Here is an 8,073-nt window from a genome sequence, read left to right as displayed (position 1 = left end):
GTCTTTCGTAGTTATGCTTTTTATAATGCCGAAATTAAAAACCTTAATTTAGTTAATTATTTTTAACTTGTAAAACACTCATCACTAAGTGATGTATAGTTGAATAAAGTACAAAAACTGGTAATTTGAATTATCGCAAGCGTATTGCACCAATCTAGTCACGGGGTCGTCAGCAAAGTATAGTTCTAACATTTTACATTGAAATCGTCCGGGGTTGGTAAAAACGTCCGGGGTCGGCTGTGGCTAGAATCCCCACCCTGCTTCCTGTGGCTGTTCTTAACTTTTTGCAACATTACATCAGTAATTTCTGGTCTGCACTTTATTATCTCATTTCTTAAGTGTATTAAACTTGCATCAGTATAAAACTTGTATGACAATCAGTAATCTTAACTGCTTGTATGAAATTTTAGCTCAAAACTTCAAACCTAATCAATTGCAACTTGATATCCTGTTACACTAATCATTATAAATATAAAGTTTAATTTAGACCTCAAATTAAACAAATTCTGGGATGCTCCATAATCGAGTATCACAAAATATATCTGAAATTTAAATTAAATTACAAACGAGATTCATTAAAATTGCATTAACCGCATTTTGTTGATAAAAGTATACTAATCATAATAAACATAAAGTTTAATTTAGACCTCAAGTTTAACGAATTATGATATGCTCCATAATCGAGTACACAAAATATACTTGAAATTTAAATTAAATTACAAACAAGATTCATTAAATTGCATTAACCGCATTTTGTTGATAAAAGTATACTAATCATAATAAACATAAAGTTTAATTTAGACTACAAGTTTAACGAATTATGATATGCTCCATAATCGAGTACACAAAATATACTTGAAATTTAAATTAAATTACAAACAAGATTCATTAAAATTGCATTAACCGCATTTTGTTGATAAAAGTATACTAATCATAATAAACATAAAGTTTAATTTAGACCTCAAGTTTAACGAATTATGATATGCTCCATAATCGAGTACACAAATATACCTGAAATTTAAATTAAATTACAAACAAGATTCATTAAAATTGCATTAACCGCATTTTGTTGATAAAAGTATACTAATCATAATAAACATAAAGTTTAACGAATTATGATATGCTCCATAATCGAGTACACAAAATATACTTGAAATTTAAATTAAATTACAAACGAGATTCATTAAAATTGCATTAACTGCATTTTGTTGATATAAGTATACTAATCATGATAAACATTAAGTTTAATTTAGACCTCAAGTTTAACGAATTATGATATGCTCCATAATCGAGTACACAAAATATACCTGAAATTTAAATTAAATTGCAAACGAGATTCATTAAAATTGCATTAACCGCATTTTGTTGATAAAAGTTTACTAATCATAATAAACATAAAGTTTAATTTAGACCTCAAGTTTAACGAATTATGATATGCTCCATAATCGAGTACACAAAATATACCTGAAATTTAAATTAAATTACAAACGAGATTCATTAAAATTGCATTAACCGAATTTTGTTGATAAAAGTATACTAATCACAATAAACATAAAGTTTAATTTAGACCTCAAGTTTAACAAATTATGATATGCTCGATAATCGAGTACACAAAATATACCTGAAATTTAAACTAAATTACAAACGAGATTCATTAAAATTGCATTAACCGCATTTTGTTGATAAAAGTATACTAATCATAATAAACATAAAGTTTAATTTAGACCTCAAGTTTAACGAATTATGATATGCTCCATAATCGAAAACACAAAATATTTTTGAAATTTAAATTAAATTACAAACGAGATTCATTAAAATTGCATTAACTGCATTTTGTTGATAAAAGTATACTAATCATGATAAACATAAAGTTTAATTTAGACCTCAAGTTTAACAAATTATGATATGCTCGATAATCGAGTACACAAAATATACCTGAAATTTAATTTAAATCACAAACGAGATTCATTAAAATTGCATTAACCGCATTTTGTTGATAAAATTATACTAATCGTAATAAACATAAAGTTTAATTTAGACCTCACCTACAACCTTGGTATTGTTCTTTGAGTAACTCAACAGTTTTACGTTGTAGTGTAATTTATCAATATCATTCTATTGCAATTCAAATAGTTATGTTGTTTTATGGTATTCAATACTAAGTCTCATAAGTAGCGAAGGAGTTCTTAGTTTAGTATTGAATTATACTACAAAATGTGTTGTTCAAGTTAAAAGTTGTTCAAGTCACTATTTTAGTTTAATTACAATTAGACATAAAAATTTGTACTACATGTTATTTGTTTTAGTTTATAAGCATTATGAGCACCTACATGGTTTTCTTAGACAGTAAAAACAATATTTCAACGACTCAACAGTTTTACATAGTTATTGTAATTGAATTTATTATAATCAGTACTAACATAATTTCTTTTGATTTATTTTAAGTTAATTTAAACTAGCTGTGAGCTAAAACTTTTGCATTAAAGAAATTTTATTAAACAAAGTCGAAAAAAAGTATCCAAATACATTTTCACTATATTAAGTTAGTATCAAAGTGTTAACTTAGTTTAAAATTTAAGATTACAGAATAATTTATTTTTAAAAGTCGTTTTTATATGACATGAAGTACACAAAATGTCATCAGTGTAAACTTGTTATAAGTGAGTTGTTATGCCTGCCTTCAATTAATACAAAAATCATTGAAAAAACAGTCTCTAATTCAAAAAATTAACTTAGCAAGTATTTTCGTTTATTTGGAAAAAATAACTGTGTTGAAATTTGGAGACAAATATACTAAAATGTTAGTTTGGACATAATGAATAAATATATTGAAAATAAAACTTTTTCTCGTAAAGTTTTTATAAACTGCGCTTTTGTATCATTACGTAATCTGTTTTTATATATAATTTTGAAGAATGATTTGCAGTTTGATTCTTTAAAAACAAAATTTTCCACTTGTAAACTTTAAACTGCGATTGTTTATTGTTAAGTTTTTAAAATGTTTTTAATTCAAAATTATCAGTTAACTTAATTCGTTTTTAAGTAAACAAACTTTTTATTTAAAAAGGACATAAAATATAACTTGATACCATAAACTTAAACTCTTCAAAGGTTTCATTTTAATTAACTGTTAGTCACAAAGTAGTTTTTTACTTATACGATTAGACTTGTCACACCTTAAAAATATTATTTACATTTTCATAATTCTCGCAAACAGTTGTTTTTTATGTAACCTAAAATTTATAAAATTAGCTAACTGATGTTATTACGCTATAAAGCAAAACAAAAAGTAAAACCAAAACTTATTCCACGTCAAAATATGTTTTCTACACAACTTTTCTATGTAAAAAAAGCTCAAGTAATTTATCAAACTAATGTAGAAGTATAAAAGGTAGTTGTGTATACAATAAGAACGCGAATTTCATGATTGCATAGTGAAAACTATTTGTAGTATAATAAATTATAGTAGGAATACTAATTTGAAATAAACACATCAAGATTCAATCGGTGGTCAGATACAAATTATAAAAACGTGAAACTAAAACGGTTTTAATCAATCTCTAGTAATTGATATCTTTTTGTTTATTTTTGTGAAAATCAAAGCATATAGTGTTTTATTAACTTTATATACCAGCATTGAAGTCAGCTTACAAGTGGTTGTGTAGCTCAGCGATTGTCAACTCGCTGCGTGAGCCGAGGGTAGCGAGATCGAGTCCAGCGATAAGCAGTTTTAAATTGTAAAATTTCAGCAAATTTTTTAGGTTAAATTATTTGAAAATATTATGTGAAATAATTTTAAAGCCAATTAGCTACTACCGCTTAAAATATATAAAAAAAAGTACTTTATTATTATTCTCTAAACATTTTTTTTATATTTAGGTTGTTTCAATTAAAAATATGTCTAAGGCCTTGTATTTAAGTTTGCTTTAGGAGTATAAATACAATAAAGGAGTGCATCATGGAGTAACTTTTGAATGTTTGGTATTAACTAGTTTTAAATAAGAAATAGGTAATTTAAGCACAGTAAAGTTGTTTTGGGCACAAGTGTATCTTACGGGACAAAACAACTAAAATATCTGAAATAAGAAAATAAAACAAAATCTCATTTTCACTGTACAGCAGACAAACATGCATATAGCTTTTGCTTTGAGATTTCAAACAAATGCGATAAAAAAGCCTTTACAAAACATTTTAGACTATACTAAAATTTTACACAGTATTACGATGACTTATTAGGTAATTTAAAGAGAAAAAATGTTTTACTACATCATTTTAATGATAAATATCTAACAAGAGTTAAACAAAACTTTAAAAACTAATAAAATACAGAGCTATACAATCTAAATGAAAAAAACTACAAAGTTTTATTAAAACGAACAAAAACAAAATAATCTAAATACACGAACTCATAAAATAAATACAAAACAACAACACCAACAAGCGCTGTGCTCTGCTACGCACAGCTCAATTTTTTTTACTCTTCGAGCAGTTTTATCTCGCAGAGACCCAACTTTAAAGGATTCGAGCAATGATTGTCGTCCATACCCAGCCGTCCAAACTTCAAACGGACATACACGCAGTTTTGGACGGTATGTTCTGTTATTTTGCTAACTAAACCAAAACTTAAGTTGTTCATTATATTCTTAGGATGTGTTAGTTAACTAGTGAAACACACAGAATTGATCGAGATTTTTTAAGCTGGTAAAAAAAGAAATATTTTTACTGTTAAAAAGTATTTTTACACTAATTCATGTCATAATCAAATTGTATAACGAAATGCTGTTTTGTTTTAAAGACATATATATTTAATATACAACTTACGGGTGATATATTTTCCCGCTGGGTCCCAATTTTTCATATATTAGGTCTCCACTCATACTTTGACATTGCTCCCGAGCCTGGTTAAAAATACCCTTTGTATCCGTTAAGCTGAACTCGTATTCCCCTGTCAGTTGTTAGTGAGTTAAAAATATTTCAATAAGAAACCAACATATTAATCATTTTGGTCAAGGTACAATTTTAGTAACGAAGGTTTTAATTTATACAACTTAAGCTTTTATTTGGTCGTTATATTTATGTGGTTTATTTCGTAGTTATGCTTTTTATGTTGTCGAAACTAAAAACCTTAATTTAGTTAATCATTTTCAACTTGAAATATACTCATCACTTAGTGATGTATAGTTGAGCAAAGTACAAGAAATGGTAATTTGAATTATCGCAAGCGTATTGCACCAATCTAGTCGTGGTGTCGTCAGCAAAGTCTAGTTCTAACATTTTACATTGAAATTCAAGCTACATTTAATCACTTCCCACAGAAACGGACTTGCTGGAATCGTTGGAAGAGTTGAGATTGGTGTTGGACGTTGAGAGCGTCGAAGTGCACGATCATCACTACGACGAGTGGGCGGGCTTCATCAAGCTCTACTGCGATCTCACCATGAGTTCGTGCGAACACGTCGACGGAGGAGGTTTGTTTTCCATATTCTCCACAAAAATTCCAAGTTCATTTTTATTCCAATAAACGTGGTTGTTTAAACATGAAAAAATTTAAACAATTATTTTCTTTAACTTTATTTTAAAGTTGTTTAATATACTGCGAAAGCTTAGAGTGTTCACAAGTCTCACTTTCGTCAAATAAAAAATACTCCTGCAGTTTAATAACAAAACTGTGATAAAACTAATAGTACAAGCAACAGCCTGCAAACAATTTTCCTTCCTTAACATCTACTATCTAAAACATAGTTATGTTTACAACATCGTTTAAATTAATAACATTCGACATTCAACCAGGATCCGGGGAAGGATCCGGCGAGGGATCCGGATCGATGAGATCGCTCGTGAGCTACAGAACGGCTTTGAGATCGAGCGAGGAAGTGCTGCTGAAGATTGTGACGAGAAGGAACCACCACCAGGAGGCGAAGGCGCTCATGCGGAAAGTGAAGACGGCGGCGGGGGCGGGCGCGGAAATCGGTGACACGATCGAACTGTGCGACACTCAGATATACGGTGAGTTGTGAACAAAACAACATAAAGAACAATTAAGTCCTATTTAAAATGATAGTTTTAGTTATTTATCAAAAAAAACATAATTTTAAAACGATTGGTTTTACTCTTTTTGGTTCAACTTAGAATTTGTGGAACAATTTTTGGAAGTACTAAGGTTATAGATTTATTCAAAAAATATACAACAAAAAACTGTTTAATTTAAGTTTCTCTCTGTACAAAAGCTTTGTTTAACTTTTTCTAATTGCTTGTTTTTCCGACAGTCCTACCACCTTGGACTGAAGTCGAGCCAACCATACCAGTTACGACACCTGAGGCCACCACAGTTCCTGAAATAACCACTCAACAGTTTAACACGACAGCTGACGTCACTACTAGTGAGTTTGTTTTATTAAAAAAAATTATTGTTTAATACGTTTCGTGTGTGTTTTTTTACAATTTTTAACGTTTTAAATACGTGCAGATGTAAAGCAGTAAACTAATTTGTTGGTTTGTACACAAAGTAGTTGAAAGTTATGAATAAAATTATTTGTTTTGTTTCATTTAATGGTTACTAATTTACGTAAAACTGTTTTTTTGCCATAGAAGAAAATTATTGTGTTAGTTATCTACTTTTTTCTTTATTTTAAATGGTAGTGAGTATACGGACCTTAACTTTTCTTAGATAAGGAAATAGTTAGAATGAAATAAACAATGTGAAACAACTTTTCTACTAAACATATAGAAAATAAATTTTAGTTTTTTCCTTTAAAGTTAATCGAATAACAACTAGTTATTATTAACAAAAAAGAAAAGTTAGTTAAACTAGTGCTACAATTTTTTTTTGTTTGATAATTTTTAATTACAAAAAGCAACAATCAAACAAATTCACAGGATTTAGGGAGCCGTCAACAGTTGGTCCACCTAGTGGTTGGTTGTTGATCGCGCTTGCTGTCGCCCTATTGGTCGCCATTGTCGCGTTGTCTGTGATGTCATACATAAAAGCTACAAAGTGAGTTTATTTGTATGTAAATATATACACGTTTGTTATTAATAATTGTTTATTGTTTCATATCTGTAATGTTTAATATCAAAGCTATATAGTGAATTTTTTACTTTTATTACGTTTTGTTTACAAATTTTATTTTGTTTTTTCTGTGACGTTATGAGTAAAAGCTACAAATTGAGTTGTTTATAAGCAACAAGACGTTGTGAGTATTACTCGTAAATGTACAAACAAGAACATTTGTTGAATAAAAGAAGATTAAACTATTAAAATCTTTAAAAGCAAACTATTATCATTGTTTAGCTAAAGGCTTTCATGATAGTAAATGTGGCTTACAACGTATTTTCTATCTATTTATACAACTATATCTTTGTGCATTTTTTTGTATTGAAGTTTTCAGCTAGAGTTTGCACATAAACGAAGTTCTTAAAACTCTAGTTTTCAGTTTATTTTTTTTCAATAACGTTTTATTTTTACAGGCAAGGAAGCTACTCTCCGGCAGCTGCAGAAGCCGGACAAGCTTGAAACAAAACAAAACTTAAAAAAAATCAATGTACGCTATAAAGGGCCAAGCTTGGAAAATACAAAAGAAAAACTGATAAAACATTTTTTAAGATTTTATTTTTATACTAATTCGCTTGAACACTAATAAACTGTAATTTGGATTATAAACAAAAGTTGTTTTGGTGTAGTTTTAGCTTTCAGGTAGACATTGTTTGTTGAGCGACAAAAACAACGTTCAAATAATTGGTACTAGGACCATGTGTACGAAGAAACTTTGTTTAACGCTCTACAAAAACAAAACGTTTATTCAAAATCAAATCGTAACATAGCTTAAAAAGTGATTAAATGTAGTTAGTGCAAAATAATTTCTAAATAAAAAGATATTAAAAATATCTGTACAAAAGTGTCTCCCTAGTGTAATGTTATAACCTAGTAATTTAATACAGTTGTAATTGTTTTATGTATATGATGAATAATAGATAAACTTAACTAAAAGTTAACTACTGGCTTTAAAATTTGTATTAAACTTCATGACAATTAGTATTACTAGTATTGGACCAATCATTTAAATATTGTGCAGA

The sequence above is a fragment of the Thalia democratica genome, chromosome 4 (assembly GCF_965202585.1).
Source record: "Thalia democratica chromosome 4, ktThaDemo2.hap1.1, whole genome shotgun sequence".
In the NCBI taxonomy this organism is placed as follows: domain Eukaryota; kingdom Metazoa; phylum Chordata; class Thaliacea; order Salpida; family Salpidae; genus Thalia; species Thalia democratica.
This window is presented reverse-complemented; position numbering follows the sequence as displayed.